Source organism: Camarhynchus parvulus, chromosome 10 (genome assembly GCF_901933205.1).
Source record: "Camarhynchus parvulus chromosome 10, STF_HiC, whole genome shotgun sequence".
In the NCBI taxonomy this organism is placed as follows: Eukaryota; Metazoa; Chordata; class Aves; order Passeriformes; family Thraupidae; genus Camarhynchus; species Camarhynchus parvulus.
The window spans coordinates 641187-658472 of record NC_044580.1 but is presented as its reverse complement, the minus strand read 5'-3'; positions in this window follow the sequence as shown (position 1 = coordinate 658472).

Sequence of the window (17286 nt, the reverse complement as noted above, 5' to 3'; positions counted from 1 at the left end):
GCAAGGGCATATCTAATTCCAGTTGTCTCATGTCCACTAGCTGCAAAATGGAGGTATGAAAGCAACAGTGCCAGAATAAATTAGAATTTCTTGAGGGTTTGCAATGAGAGACTGAGACATGATAATGGAAGAAACCTGCCATGGGCTGTATTTGCATAGGTGTGTGTATGTTTTTCTTGAGCAAACAGGCTGGTTGTGTGTGCCAAGAGCTCACCACATGTGTGATGGGCTGATGAGGAAACACTCTGTATGTTCCATTCAGAGCCTGTTTGAAGGGGAAAAGCTGAATGCAAGTGTCATCTCCTCTGTAATAGTCCAGGGAAATGTGGAGAGAGGGTGTCACACCCACACCCTCAAAACAGTGAACCTCTAAAGGCTGCACTCCACTGTGCTCATGGCCCTGTTCATCCCAAACTAGAAGCCTTTTTTCCTTGCATGGCATCCTTTGGAATAGCAGTTAGCTTTATCCCTCTAAGGATCTAGGAAAAGCATGCATTTTTCCTGGTGCTCTCCTGACTTAGGATCTCTCAGGCCTTGTCCCATGAAGATAGGGACCCAAATCAAGAGCTGTTACCCAAGAACTCCCTGAATGGGGAAAACTTTCTCTCCTGCTTTTGAACTCTAACCCCCCTTCCTTCCCATGCCCTCTGCTGATAGATTTTAAGATAAACGTTAGAACCTTTGATTCATCTCCAACAAATCTCCACCAGCAGGTCAGCATTGCCAGATTCAGTGTTGCAGGGCATACAAGCACTTGGTGAAAATCCAAGTGCAGTCCACAGTGATAATCAGCCATTAAAGGCCTCCTCACAGTAAGCCTGGTCTCCTGTGGAGTGTATTACCCAGGCTTCTCCAGCTCAGTGTGTCACAGCATCTTTGGCCATTTTCTTCATGTTCCAGCTGAAACCTTGCTGATAAGTGAGCTAGAGGTGCTGTTTATTCCATGTATAAGCATGTTTGGAGCTTGCTTGAATATTCCTACAGGATACTGGCTTTTAGGGTCTGTGTGGGCTTAGGTGGTTGGAGGCTATGAGCCGTGGATTTGTAGGAACTGTTATTGTGTTCTTATCCTCCACTGGTGTTTGATTTATATCCACAAAAGTCATTCCCAGAAGGAATGTAACTAGATTTTTCTCCCAGATTTTTAATTTAATTGGTGATTGTTTACATGGGAATGCATGCCAAAGTGAGATGATTTGGCAGTCCTCTGGAATGTAAAGGTTAAGTATATTGATTTCATCTTTTCCCAAAGGAGCTGTTCTTTTTGTGCAAAAGCATCATTGGTTTTGTTCTTGTGTCTGAAACTTTGTTTACATGGGTTTAATTGAATTCTGTCTATATTGTACAGCAAGTGGTAGATGGCAGTTTCATATGGTTCTTTCTTCCTGGAATACAGATTGTTTGCACTCTTGGTTTGTTAATAAATCCTGACACTCCTTGAGCAGTAATTCTTCAGTGCTTTCAATGCCATAAATACTGAAATAGGGAAAATCTGTCCTGCCATTATACACTCAGTTAATAGGAGTTATTTGTAGTGATGGCAGGATCTTAAACCCTTGTCTTAATGTGATCAATACTGTCCTTAGCTTGCAGTAAGCATGTCTGAATTGATAGCTCACAAACAATGTCTATAAATCATAATTAATTTAACATTAGCCACAAGCTTCGGACAGTCCCAACTTTTGAATTGTACATTCCTGAAGCAAAGTGAATACAAAGCCAGAATTGCTAACTTTGTTTTCAGAAATCATATGCGTAATTTATGTCCTGCTTATGCAAAAAGTTGGTTGGGTTTTGGATCCGTAGTTTATGCGTAAGCTGTTTGTTACCCCTCTGGAGCTGAATGGCAATTGGAGCACCTTGGCTGGAGTGTTCTTTCATCTGCTGTAGCGTGGCTGGGCCTTGATCAGAGCAGCAGGTCTGGATGGGTCACTGAGCTGCTGAGTAGCCTGCTAAGGAGCTCCATGTCCCAGCTCCTGCTGAGCTATGTGCTGGCCCTGCCGATAGCTGGGGCAAAGCAAACCCCAAAGACATTATCTGGTAATTGAAGCTGGTGCTGTGGATCTATCCATTTCTTTTTCTGGTCACATCTTCTATTGACATTGGTTTTCCACTTCCTTTCAATTCATCAGCAGTTTCTCCTCAGTGATCCTTTCTGTGATCCAGGTCCAGACAAAGTGATTCATTTCATAAAGCAGAGGCATGCCAGCAGAATTCTAGTTCTGCATTAATAATAATAGTAATAATAATAGTAATAATAGTAATTGATCTCCCTTGGGTCCATCTGCTGGTCTAAGTGGGAAAGAAGATGGTAATGAAGCAGGTGCCCATCCCTGGGCTTCTGATTGTACTCCTGCAGAATCAGATTTCAGTCTGATGGTTCAGAGACAAAGTCATTCCTGTTGTAAAGTGTGATTTGGATGGAGATAAATCAGGAGCAAATGTGATTCTTGTAAACCTAAATTAAAAATACCTCTACTTCTCCTAGCAAAATGCTTCTTTCTGGCACACCTCCCCTACCAGGGACTCAGTGTTAGTAAATGAAGCTTCTCTGAGATATTTCTCATTCCTTCTCATCGTGTCAAAGTTGGCAATAGATTTCCTGATATTTTGTTTTTCTTTTCCCCCATTCCTGGAGGACTCAGTCTTAACTCAAGAATTTATTTTGATCCATACAGACCTTTAGGAAATTAATTTCAAATACTTGATGTTCCAAATACTTTTTGACGCTTTAGGGTATATTGCTGAACATACTGTTGATAGTTTAAAAAGCCAAGACCAAGCAGATGCAGGAATTTCTGTCCATTATGGAAAATTCAGCATGCTTTCTTTGGTATGGCAATACCAAAAGTCTGCTGGCATACCCAACTAAAGTACTTATAACCATATAAAGGGAATGCCTTTTAGGAATTGGACAAAAACACAGACATAATATTTTCCATCAATTAGATGTTGAGAAGTCCCAGACATACAATGCTGCAAGTGAAATTAGATGCCTTGGGAAACCTATTCCAAATGGAAATCTAATATGTGGGATCCTGACTCAGTCACCACTCCCTCAGTTTTCTACCCTCCCAAAATATATTTGGATATGCTAGTAATGTAAATATAGTAACATTACACCCAGTAAATATGCACAGATCGGATCATGCAAGCTGCACTAAATGCAGCCATAGACAAACCACAAACTTGCCTATAAGGTATTTCAAAATCTTGCCAATAATGCACATTTGCTGAGTTTCCTATGTTACTGCAGATGTGCAGGGCTACTATTTGTGGAATCCTTTCAGCAAACTGTGTATTATTTATAAATGGAAAATGAGGGAGTTTATGGTGAGCCTCTGTCATAGTTGTTCGGCACATGGGAATTATAAATAGGACTGGGTAATCACTGATGTGCTTTGCATTTGGCACTGTGGTCATTTCTGACCCAAAGAGAAGCCACAGGAGAAAAATATATGAAGGCCCCTAGCAGCTTTTTTTGTGTGCTGAAATATATTTTCTGTTTCACTCCCTGCTTAAGCTGCAAGCTGAATGGAGTATTTTGTTTTTGCATAATTCTTTAACTGCTCCAACACCTCTTTTCAAAACAGTTTGCCCCTAAGTGTTTGGGGTTCTCTGTTAGAAGAGTGAAACCGGCACCATTATCAGTGCCGCTTGCCAGAGGTGTTTGAGAGCCATCCTGCAGGGTGTCCAGGTGAAGAACTGAGCACCCAGAGTTGTAGGGCTGTGCTGATGCTGTTTGGATGTAATCTGAGATAAATGTTCCCGAGTGCACAATGAAGTCTTCTGCAAGAGGAAGTGTTCTCTGAACTCCATGGAAAGCCTTCAGACCTGGTCTGCAGAAACACCAGGAACAACCCAGCACCCAAAAGGTACCCTTTGCTTCCTCCTGGCCTAGAGAGGGTGGGAAAGAATTGCTGATGTTACTGGTGGAGCCATTATTCTCTTTGGCAACTCCAAGTGCAACATTTTTGTTTTCTTCTCACATCTAATTCATTCAATTTGCAAGTAGTTCTGGATATTTTTAAAAACTTTTAAAACACAATCTGTGATCTAGTTGCATCCAGTTCTGCCTCTTCTTTGACTTTTTTCAATGATAGCTGCTTTCCTCATTTGAATTTGGTTGGCAGCTGTATTGATTGATGTTCCTGGTAGAATAGAATCCAGCTGTCTTCACTTAAGGGTATTGCAGTGCAGGACAAACACTTTAGGCTGTGTCATCCATGTAAACAGTCTGTGTTTCTAAAGCTACGTAAATCCATCTGGAAAATGACAATCCATGCTTGGTTTTGCTGTGCTACAACGTGGACCGAACATGGCTCTGGGTTTTTGCCTAAATCATTGCAATCAGCTAGCAAGGTATTATGCCAGGCAGTGCTTTAATGAAGTATACATCAAGGCTGCCAAATAAACAGCTTTTGAGGCCTATGCATATCATTATTGTGGGAAATGTTTCTACTAGTATATTAGATAATAGGTGCAATTTGAAAAAAGAACATGCAGTCTTATTCCTCTCCACCCCTTGTACACCCTTTGGGTGTGGGCATAAAATATTGAAATGTGTAGCTCAGCACATTTTCAGTTCATCTGGTTAAAAAGAAGTTGCAAAGCAGCATAGATTTTCTTTTGCTTTCCATCTAGATCTGATGTACAAACCCAGTAGATTGTTTTTCTTAAGTGGGCTTTTTTTCCCCTCCTCCTTCTTCATATTTTGACACTGCACTTATGGGTAGTGCACCTTTGTGACCTTGTAACTGCTAAGATTTTGCATGAAGCTGTTTTTGCAGATGCAGAGAACAAAGGAAATTACCACCTTCCAGGTGTGCACCTGAAAGCACATTTCAGGTGTATAAACCATGCTGTTAGCTGAGGAGTAGAGTGCTTACTCAGTGAGAGCCCATTTATCCACATTCTGATGGGTTTTATTAATTATTAGTACGTGGCAGTTTAATCTGTAAGTTTGGGACTCCCAGAGGTGGAAGGCTCTTGCTTTGTGGTCATTTCCTGAGCCTGCAGCAGCTCTGCACCTCTTCACAGCAGAGTTTCTGCTTTGTGCCTCCACTGCCTCATCCAGCTATTCCTGGTGGAGCTGATTTCTTTTAATTTCTGTAACGCTGTTGCCAGCACTTCTCTATAGGGAGGTCAGCTAGGAAAATGACCAGGAGAGCTTACAATTCCCTATGATGAGTGAAAAAACCATTCTAAATGGCTCAATCTTTTTAAAAACCCTCTATAATGAAATATTCTCAAGCCAGGGAAATGCATATACAGGAGGAGTGCAACAGCTTGCTCTTTATCACTAAAAACTGCAAGCTTCAACATTGCTTTTGTTAAACAGGGATTTTTTATCTTCCTATCCAATCACCCCCTACCACCAGGCTTTAAAATTCTTTTTTCTCTGGTCAGAAAGCTGGTTCAGATGCCATACCTGTGGTTTCCCTTGTATTCTGGATCTTTTCATAGAACTTGGTTTCCATAGTAAATGCTTTTCAAAAAACGTATGGTTCAATAAAAGTAGTCTGCAGTTCTTCATTTTATAAAGGAGTGCTCTCATTAACTCACTGTTGAATAACTCTTACAACCTCAGATCTGTTTGAATTCTACTCCAAATGTTCCATTACAGGCCATCTAACACCTTATGAAACACTTTATATGCTCCATTGCTAAGTTTCTGATCTTAAGTCTTAGTCCTCAAACTATTTTATCATACTTACATTTGAACAAAATATGCTGAGACAGCAAATGGGGATCCATATTTAGCCATGCAGAAACCCGGAGAAAAGACTGGTTGGTATTTACTGTTCCAAAAATTAATGCTTTCCAAACTTCCTAGAGTGGTGTGATGGGAAGCTTTTGTATTCTGTGTTGCCTCTTTTAATTTTGTTTTGTCAAGACACCACCACTTTTGTTATGGGAATTAGAGAGGGGAGGATGGTGCAGCACAGCTGTTCAGGGAGCCCTGCTGAACCTGAACACAAACTGAGAGCACATAGATGTGGAGAACTCCCCTGATTCTCCCAGCAATTCCTGTTTAGATACAGTAACTCAGTGAGAGCCCTGATGAAATCAGGGGGCTGGTGGCAGTCCTGCCCCTCATTTCTGCGTGTGCCTTTTGAGCATCACTTCCTTGCAAGCCCCAGCTGCAGCTCTCAGAGGGCTGCAGCTGACATGCACGTGTGGGATGCTGTGCACACAGTGTGGAATCCCATCCTGCAGCACTGCCTAATGCCAGTGGGGAAACCACAGCACAGTGCTCCCACTAATCCCCTTTGGCAAAACGCAGCATTGCCAGAAAGCAATAACAATATTCATGCTAATATTGATTTGTCCTAGTGATAAGGGAAAAATATAACCCAGAAGTAAACAAATAATATCCTTTAAAAAGGCAAGCTACTGCTTTCAGATGTGACCTAGTTGTGTTTGTCTTGGGTTTTTGTAACAGCCCTGTGAGCACCGAGGTACTGCCGTGTTGCTGTATCCTGATCCTCACTCTTGTAAACCCTGTGTACTCCAGCAGTTCTTACAGTGCTGCCTTTGCCAGTCCTTCCTATTGATTACTTTATCTTCATCAGCTGGGAGAATAGTTAGGCCCATTTCTAGTGAGATTTTTCACCTGACTTAGTAGAGTGAGAAGTATACAGGCATTCTGCTACTCATGCTACCAGTGTCTTTTAAGTTTGTTTTTATGTCTTGCTGCATTTTGGATCACACCAGTAATCTGTCACATCTCCAGCAACAAGCATACAAAATGTGGCAGAACATTATTTCACTATTTTGGATGATTATATCCTACTCAGTATCATGGCACATAAAAAGAAATTACCAAGAAACTACCAGAGAATTGGTAGGACCAACTAATGCCAAGCTGGTGCTTCCTTTTATTTTCATGAGAAAACAAATGTGCTAAGCAGCTAAATGGCTGGGTGGGAAATAACTTGAATCAGCAGTGCAAGTAGTGAAAACAAGTATCTGAGCCTTTAAAGAAGGAGAAATATCTGTGACAATATGTAATTCTATGGTTGTGTGATCATAAGTGCTCACAAAGCATTGGTGATGCACCTCTAAAATGATAGGGTTTGGTATAGCAGGATGAAACATATTCTGATTTTCTCCTGACAAAGACAGCACCTTTTTCACTTAGGAAAAGGGCAGGCCTGTCTGTGATTACCATGCTGGCTGTAATCCCCATGAGAACCCCAATTGCCTCCTCTTTCATACAGACCACTGATCCTGCATGCATTTTTGGGGGCAAATATGAGAATTAGTTCTTGTGTCAGGGAAACGGAGCCTTCTTTTTTTGTTGTTTGTTTGTGTTTTTTGCTTTGTTTGTGTTTATTTTTTTAAATCTTAAGTAGGCTTTATAAATTTTTCCTTTCAATTTCATCATACAAAAATTCAGTGTATTTTTTTCCTTCTTAGTACTGTTAAATGTTTTGCAGGCTTAATTTAAACATAATGATTGCCTGAATACATTTGTTTTCTTATTTGGTTGACAAAACCAATGAAGCATTGACATTGCAATGCCTTGGCATGTTTTCAGTTTGGGATCACTAGACAGCTAAAGAGGAAGGGCTAAAGTCTGTGAAGGTGAAAATAATGCACTTATTTCCCCTTATGAAACTGCAAATATTGCTCCTTGAAGAGTACCAGCCCTGCATGGAAAAGTCTAACATGGAATAAATGCTTTTGTGTAGCTTTAAATGCTGTATGGCATGACCAACATTTATACAGATGAAGCAAAAAAGATAAGATTAGGGAGAAAGAAGTAAAATGTCCAGAGCTTTGGAATGGTGTATTTTCCCTGTCCCTGTGGGTTGGGGGAGTCCATGGGCCCCCTCAGAGGCTGGTGTCAGCTCATCCTGCCTTCTGAGCAAAGGGGGGTGGAGTCCTGAGGAAAATTAGGCACGGAGTCCTCAGGAGTGGTTACTCCTCCCTTCTCCTAACACACTCCTCAGAGATCCTTAGGGGTCTCTAGGGATAGGGCATTGTTTAATTTCTCTCCTTTTCAGAGGGGACTCCAAGCCCTCCAAGCAAAGCTACTGAGGATCCAGAATCACCTCCATTTTTCCTTCCTTGTGTTGGAGAAAAAATTCCCAGTTCCAGAATCAAATACAGTCACTTTCACTGAATAAAGTGGCCCAGCCAGCAGGGTTTGGTGACCCTTGCTGTTGGATTACAGCATTTTGTGGGATGTTGGCAGACCCACCACAGGCACCCACACATTCCCAGCTATGAAGGCAGCTGCCTGCCCTTGCTGCTTGTGTCTCTTGCATCCTGGGCATTGCTGAGCATTCCTGGGCACTCCTGTGGTGCCCTTGGCTTGCAGTCAGAGCTTTCAGGTTCTGTTAGCTCCAGCTTCCATTTGCTACTTGTCCCTCTTTCCCTTCTGTACTGAGTGGAAATGCAGCAGATGCAGCACAGATACTGAGGAGAGTCAAGAAGCTGTCACAGGGAATACTGTATTTTCTCATTCCTTCCAAACTGAGGCTCAGAAGGAGTTGTCTGGTGTTTCATGTTGTTCAGAAACATGCTACAGGAAAATGTAATCCCTAAGTAATTGCTTCTATCAGAATATCCTTTAATTTTTACCATATGCCTCTTCTCTGTGATTTTTCAAAATTATTAAGCAGAAGGTTGTGAAGAAAAATGAAGATGATTTCTGAGTAACAATAGCATAAATCCTCTCAAATTTTCACATTGAGGTGGTTTGCCACACCTTATCTATTTCTCATTGGTACTTCTCTTCCTGATATCAATTTCTGTTCATTTTGTATCATATTAACTATTTTCAGCAGTGCTTCAGAAGCTTCCTCCCTCTGCGTTTTGGTACACATCTCATCAATATCTCTGAACTTCAGTTCTTTTTCACCTCCTTTTGAAGCGTTCTTCTGTTAGAAGTGATCCAGCTTCCATTCATCTCTAGTTTGTTACAAACCAGTGCTGTCCATGCACTGAGCACATTGCAGCCCTTTAGCCACATGCTCAGCGGCTCCTTCCACCCCTCACCTGCCCTGTCCTCAGCACTGGCAGCCTGGCACTTTGATCAGTCAGCTGGAGAGGTGCTTCTGGCTGCTGTAATTCTGGTGAATAAGAGAAAATTAACATTCCTTGGTCTTGTACACCCTTTTTTGTCTTTCACTTTCTTTAAAATTTATTTTCTTCCTGCTTCTGGGAGTACTTTTGTTCTTTAGTTTTTCATATTTTTTTTGGCAGGTATTTAATTTTTCACTCTTTCATACCCTGGCTCATACACTTTTCAGTTTTACCTCATCTGTTGCAGATATTTCAGAACACCTGGTTCTTTTGTATGCAGTCTGCAGAACAGTGCTGTGACATACTGGATGCAGGCTGTTCACCCCAGAAGGGTGAGAGTGGCCCCGTGGGTTTTAGCAGGACAGCTCAGATGGGTGCAGCAGGCTGTGCCTTACCTGCAGCTTACCGTGGATGGTGTACTTGAAGTAGTTGGTTGAACAAATGTCAAGTATAAGAGCTCTGATGAAGGACTTGAACTGAAAATGCAGATTGATTTCAGTAGTTCATGCTACAGAGCAGATAAATTACTCTTAAAATAGCAAAAGCACTGGTTTGTAGAAACAGACCCCAAAAAAGTCAGTAAAGACTTTTTTAATGACTTTCAGAAGTCAGTTTAAAAAACCCAAATGCTTTGTCCTTTAGCTAAAAATGGATAGAATAATTAAAAGCATTGTTGAATTATTGGACACCTAAGAACCCAAACAATCCAGTACTGAAATTCAAGTGTCTCTGCTAATTGTAGCTTGTAGAGTACATGCTTGCAATACATGGGCTTTGGAGTGAAGTCTGTGTTTTGAGAACATGTCCTAGAACCTGACCAGAGAAGTGTGCTGAAGAACAGCTGCCCTGTGCTAGAGGTACCTCCCCAGCCACAGCAGCCTTAAAGTCAAGATTAACAGCTCTTAAATTAGCCTTGATTCTATTAGAAATGTCCCTCATATTTCATGCTCTGGAAAGGGATATGGGGAAAGAATATCATAATGTTTCCCTGTTCTTTGACAAGCTTTTCAGTAGCCCTGTCAAAGATCCTTTAAAATGGAATTGAAACAATCAGGAATGATGTGCCCATGTGAAAAATGCTTGGCACTTGCTTTTCTGTAAGATGGGTGTATGGTAATAAGGTTTAAATTATGAGTTAAAAATTATTCTTATCAAGCAAGTGCTGGTAGCTCAGATCAAATTACTAAAACAGAAAATGAGATGGTTTCTAAATCCTTCCCCTGTTTTGCTTTCTAAATAGGATAAAAAAAATACTGTCATGAGTTAAATTAATACAAATGCAGATTATAAAACCCAATTTTAGATGAAGCAATAGATGATTCTCTATAGGTGTTCTGCTCCATGTGCTCTGCTTTGTAATCAAAATTTATCAGCTTAGAATACTGCACTCCCCTTTCCAAAGTGAAAGATGGTTCTGTGCAGGTGTTCTCTGAACTTGGTGATTATTAGCAAAACAGTGCTCTCAGATAATTACCTTCCTTTGTAAGTGAATCATCTTATTATTTTGCTTCTATTAAAGTCTAGTATCCTTCAACAGTGTCACGTTATCATGTCTAATAATCAGAATTATGCAAAGGAATTATCTGTATGGATTTCATGCCCAGGAACTGTGTCATTGTTTATTTACCACTCTAAGTAGGTATGCAGTGTTTTGTTTGTTTGAAGTGCAGTAGTTGAAGATGTATTGACTTTTGAAAACAGATCATTAAAGTTTGTGTTTTCTTTAAAGTTGAAGCCTTAAAAGCCATAATCAGCTGCCATTTATTTTTTACTAATGGAATCAGAAGTAATGAATTTTCTTTGATAATTTCAAGAAGGTAATGGTGGTGTGGAGAAAGAAATCAGGAGTGAAAGCTGCTGAAGTGGCTCTAAAGTTTGAAGAAGTGAGAAATTAGGAATGATCTACTAGTACATGAGCAGAGAATATGTTAGACTTTCCAGTGTTTCTGTTCTGGAGCTCAGTATTAATCTGAGGAGGAAGTGGAGAAGATGCTAAAGCACAGTATTTACCCCCATTCTGTTAAGCACTGTGCTGGAGAAGAGGGGGTCAGAGAGGCTTAGAAACCCATATAACCATGGCCTGAAGATTTAATTCTGGAGAGAGTCCCAACATGGAATTTTAATTGTCCTAGAAAGCATGTCAGCTTCTAAGCTTGTGTTTTGCATTGAAACATAGAAAATGTACAAGATCCATAGTGCAAAGCTGTATAAATAATGTATATGCTCACAGGAGCAGGAAATATGCTGCTGATCAGACAATGTCAACTTAGATGAATCCTGTCCTGAAAGCTGCACTTTAAATGTAAGCAGTAAACCCACTATTGACATGTGGCACTACCAACTGAAACATCAATAGTTATAAAAAGAGTATTTCCTAATGCAGAATCATTGCTTGCTTTGCTTGACTGGACAGATGCTTCTACTTCCCATGAAAGAAAAATAATTTCCATATTAGCTCTCTGAGTGCCCAACACAGCCTATCTGTCCCACTAATGCTCCCATTCTTAATCACACTGTTGAAAATGGGCAAAATTTGCTTGCTGGTCTCATAAAGCTTAAGGGGGAGGTTTGACTGTCACTGGGCATGACATGGAGCAGTTTAAGTGTTGGCATATTTACATCTGCTCTCGGGTTACTTCTGCTCAGTCTGGGAGCGCGGCGCAACACAAATTCCTTCTGTGGAACATCCTCATCCCATATGTGAGACTGCTTCCATTGTTCTCTGGCAACTTGACTTACACATCATTTCCAGAGTTTATGGGCAGAAAGCACAACTCTGGCTGGCTGTAGATTAACATTTCTCTGGTTAGTCTTTAAAATGGCTGAAGCATTCCATTTGTTCAACCGATGAGAGCACTGCCATAAGCAGCAAGGAAATCAAGAGGCTGAAGTGCTGTGAATGCCCATGGCACGTGGAGTGGCAGAGGTCCCACTGGGATATGCCTAAATCATCTTGATTGTTGAACTATTCATCAGAAAAAGGCCAGGATACTCCAGGGTTCCTTCTTGGTGCTACATCTGGCCAGACATATTTGTGAGGAAGATTCTGAGCAGGAAACCTGTCTCACTTCATCTCATGCTCTGCTCACTACTACCATTTCTCCTGCTTTGGCTATCCCTGATGATACAAAAGAGGGCAGAAAGGAAGCTCAGGGATTAAAAAAAGGGATAAAAACCTGTTACTTATCCGTGGTATATAACTGGCTAATGATCTAAAGCCAGTAGTCAGGTCAGTCATAAATTTACAGGAGGTAGCAAATGCTCCAGGCTGGTCTGGGGCATCCCTGCGAGCATTGCAATTCTTCTGTGAATGGCTGTATGCAAAATAGTTTGGGAAATGGACCTAACGCCTTGTGAAACCCAGTTGTTACCCCAAAAATTGAACAAAAATTCTACAGACCAAAGGCTTTTTAGGGAAGTGGGAACTTTGCTAATACTGTCAAGGTATTTTTCAGAAAGGGACTAAAGCACTTAGAGGTTCTGTCTACTCTCAGCAGGCCTCCAGAAGGCCCCAGCACCTGTCCAGCTGACAGGATCTCTGCATCCAGGCATCTGCTCTCATCTGGAATTCAATTATGAGTTAAATTATGAGTTAAAAATGAGGCTTAAGATGCTAAGATGCTCAGCTGAGCAGCTTTGCCCACTCTGTGCTACAGAAGCCTACACCAAGGTGATAAGGAACAAAAGGATTTTGGAAGATTCTAAACTACACTGAAGATGTTCCACTACAACTAGCACAATTCGCTCTTGGTTGATTTACAGGAAAAGGGGGATCTTTGGAGAGCCTGTCTATTCTGAAAAATTATTATATGGCAAGGATCCTTAAACAAGGGTCTAGTAATTACTTCTTTGAGGATAATTAGTATCTTGCTGTTCTTTGTGCTGCTGCCAATCAGCAGTTGGTTTATACACTGTCTATTGACTTTTCCCCACCTAAAGGGATATACAGAACAATACATAGCTGCAGTTTTGGCAAGCAGTTCTGGCCAAATACCCTGGTAAGATTATGCATGAAAAAGAGAGCTCTAACAGCTTTCAAACAATTCCTGCTTTTTGGCATCATTAATGTCAGGATGTTGCAGGAAGATTTGATCTTTCAAAACTGTGAATGAGAATCTTTCTGAGATCAAACAGGGACTCTGCAGTGGCAGCATGAGCAGTAATCCAATACCAGTCACTTCATAATGCCCTTTTAGGTGTAGACAAAAAGAGGATGCTACCAAGTCCAGTTTGATCTATTTCTTGATAACTTTGTATTCTTTCCATGGCCCCACTTGCAATTGGTGGCAGATGATGAATTGGTGATAATCTCATCTTTCTAATCACTTTATTTCCAAATGTACTGCTGTTACCTTAGATTCTGAAAAGCAGCAAATGTGATAGCCTTGCAAGGTGAGAGGAAGCTGGGTGAAAATTCAGTTGACTAGATCTTCAAAATCTTTTGCTACTAACAGCACGCCTAGCTGATAATAATGACTTTGGACTTACCTTTCATCCAGATGAACCCCAAAACATTTTGTCAACTCATACTTCATTTCACCAGGTGCAGAACTGCAGCAGCTGTTTGGCAAAGCACAGCAAGCAGTTCAACAGTTGGGGACAGCAAAGGACTTAATTGGGAGTCGTGGGTTAGTCTCCAAACTGACTTGATTAAGACATATAGCTGTAGGCCCATGAGGCACAGAAGCACACCTCCTCAGCAGGAACTGAGGCAGGAATTTTGTCTGAAGCAAAATGGAATGATTGCAGGGTCAGCATAGTAGCAGTTTTAAATAGATGAAAAAGAGGCAACTTAATGAGGACAGCCTCAGTTATGTTCATCTTCAACAGTGTGCTACTTGGAGGGCTAGAAATAAATGAACACTAAAATACCACTAAATCTAGAGGGGGATATGTGCTGGGGAACAATCATTTTCTTTTTGGGGGTGTTGCATGTATCAGTTGGAAGCCACTTAAAAATTGATTGCCAACAGGGTGGACAGAACTGTGAACTGAATTTTTAAAGATTATCTAGAGCTGCAGTTTAGTTTCCCTACACTTGGTTTTGGGTCTATTTGGTAAACAAGGATGTTGTGATCACTGCACCTCCATGGTTTCACATATGGCTGTTGTTGAGTAAGAAGCCAAAAGGGAAGAAGCAGAGTGTTCTGATGCTTGGTTTTAAACTCTGGTCACATCTAGACCTGCAACACTAATATGAGCTGGGAGCTGAGTGCTTCCCCTGATAGTAGGACATGTGATTGGGTTGCAATTGGAGAAAGGCTTTGCTTTCAGTATCACCTGCTTCTTCCCATTTACCAGCAGCTGTTGTCACCATCTCTGGGCAGAGTTTAACTCCTCAGAGGAGCTCTTTAAATGTTGAAAAGAAATTTTCAACATTTTCTATAGATGTTTGAAGTCCTGAAAAGCACTTGAGCATTTCTGGATGTTACTGCCGCCTACTTGAATCAATATAAGATTTCCTAAACATTTTAAAGAATTTATTTCATTGCAAGCCTATGAAGACTTTGGAAAAACATTTTAAAATATGCAGAATTATGTGGATTTATACTGCCAGTCTAAGCCCATTTTATAAGTGAAAACATATATGTAAAACTAGCTGTAGGTCATTTTAAAAGAGGTGAAGAAGCTGTCTTTGCTAAAGCTGAAAATGTGGAGGCTCTGGATGATTTATTGAAGTGCTCTTATATCACATTTCCTTCCCAGTGAGTAGGTTTTCATCTCCATGGGAGAATGCAGCATGCAGCCCTTGCCCTGCGAAGGTTTGCATGCAGTTGTGTTTGTAGCAGTGATGGAGCAGTGGGGAAATGTTGTACCTCAGAGTGGTTTGACAGCTTCAGCCTCATAACAAGCCTGTGTGGATAAACCTTCTTCAGACAGAGGGTGATTACATGACACATTTTCTTTTTTAAGAATGCTTTTTTCCTCTGTGCTAGGTAGGGAAGAAGGGTGGTGGTTGTGCCCCGTATTTATTATTCAAATCTTAAATTTTAGTGATAAGGAGGTCTGAAAATTATTCCTAAATTAAGCCTAACCATGCAGCTTAGGGAAGAATGCAAAACTTGACCCAACAGTCCACAGAAATGCTCCCCACTGACATTTCAAGTCAGAACAACATAAACATCTTTGTTTAATTAGTTGCATTTAAACTACTTCTGTTTGGGGATGTCCTTGAACAAATAGTTAGAAGTAGTTGGTTCATCTTAGAAGCTGAGTTTGTTATTTTGCTCAGTAGGTTTAAAAAGAGGTGGAGGAAGCTTCTCAGTGTTTTCTGTCCTGTGCTTAGAACACTCAATTAACACTGTCTCTTGCATTACCAGTGCTAATAGCTGTCATCGGTGTTTCCCCTTCCTCTGTTAGCAATTTAACACTTCTCTGTTTTGCAGCGGGGTTGAAAAGATTTCTAGAAACAGTTGTTTCCCTCAGATTGCTGCAGAGGCTTGTGGTTAGGCTGACAAGCTGAACACCTTTTATGTCAGCACAACACAGAACAATGCTTGATAAGGTTCCCCAATCTGTTCCCATCCCTAAAGCAGCAATCTAGGGTTTGTAGTTCTTGGATGTTTGGGTGTGCTTAGGCTGTGCCACAGTGGCTCAAAGGATGAGCATGTGCTGTGGTCAGGGTCTGTTTGCAGGCCACTGCTCACTCTGAACCATTAATAAATACATTTGACATGTTCAGGAGGTCTTTGAATGCAGAAATCAAGGCAAGAATTGAGTGTACCCTGAAGTGTAGTTTCTCACTCCTGTGAAGTGTTTGCAGTCTTGCAGTGTTTCATGGGTATCTATCAAAAGCTGAAGGAGCAGGCAGGATAGACAAGCTTCTGGAAGCTGGGAAGCATTCCTATCAGTCAAATGAAACCCTGCTGCACAAACAGTGAGAGCAATTGCCTGTCAAGTGTACTGTAATACTCAGCTCAGTGTTATTTGACTGGCACATTGTGTTGTCACTGATACCGTGTCTGAACTCCAGAGAGACTTTCACTATTGCAGCAGTTTGGTAAATGGGGAAGAAAATGGATTTTGGATGGAGTTTTCATGATGAGGTCAATGTGAGACAGAAAACCCAAGTGCAAATGGATGTGTTTACATATTCCAAAGTCAGCAGGTTGCTTTAGATGGGATATTGATAACAAATAATAAACAATTTTAGGTATGCTCTTCTCACTTAAAATGCCTGATGACAAATCTTCTGTGATTTTTTGAAGTAGCCTTTGTAAGAATGCAAATCTGTGTTGTCTGCTTATTATTGAAGCCGTTTAGCACATCAGATGTCATTCCAGATTACCAGTTGCATTTCAGCTGGACTGGAAACAAATCCAGATCAGTAATAATGTAATGCTGTGTACCTTAAGGTTAAATGTCTGACAAGACAACTAGTGCTAATGGACTATGACATTTTTCAGGCCATTGGTCTGACATTACTTGCTGTGTCAGAGCAAAATGTTTACAAAGATCTAACTCCACATTACAATGCATTAAGACATCATTCTTCTCTCTTGTGCATGCTCCAAGCTTTCTGGCTGCATCTAAATTCCACAGTTGGCCCGTGTGTAAAAGCAGCATCCTGCAGGCCCTGAGGAGCTCTGAGCAGCACTCTGATTGATTCAGTCCAGAATGCTCTGTAAGGTTTCTGTTCAGTGCATTGCAACTTTACAGCTTGTGCTGCAGGTAAAACTCCACGAGCAGAAAGCCATCTGGGATCAGCTCTGCCACTGTAAATTTTCTGAGCAGTATCTCACTGTACATGTGCTATTGGTAGGAATGGCTTAATGTAAGGAGAGCAAATATAGATGAAAAGTTTTATGACAAAGATACCTGCTAAATTTACACTACTGCAGCAGATTAGCTCTTGGAATTTTTAATGTTTTAATGTTTTTTGAAAGAAGGAAAATTTAAAACAGTATTTTGCATTAATGGGGCTTGAATGACTAGACTGATAAATGGTAAGTACACTTGGATCAAATCACATTTAAATAATATCATACTGTATTAAGAACTCATTAAAGAAATAGGTACAAATTAGCAATTAAGGGCCATTTAATACTAGATTGTTTCAGTGTCCTCATCTCGTAAAGGCTTTCTAAATATAGGGCTTCTTTTCAAATATTAAGATGGTTCCTCTGGCTTTTGTTTGTAACTATTTTCCCTTATTTTTGTTAAATACTTCTGATTCAATTAGATTAAATAGTATAGTATATTCCGTCCCCTCTTAAACAGCTTGTAATGCATCAATTTTTTTTGTGTGTG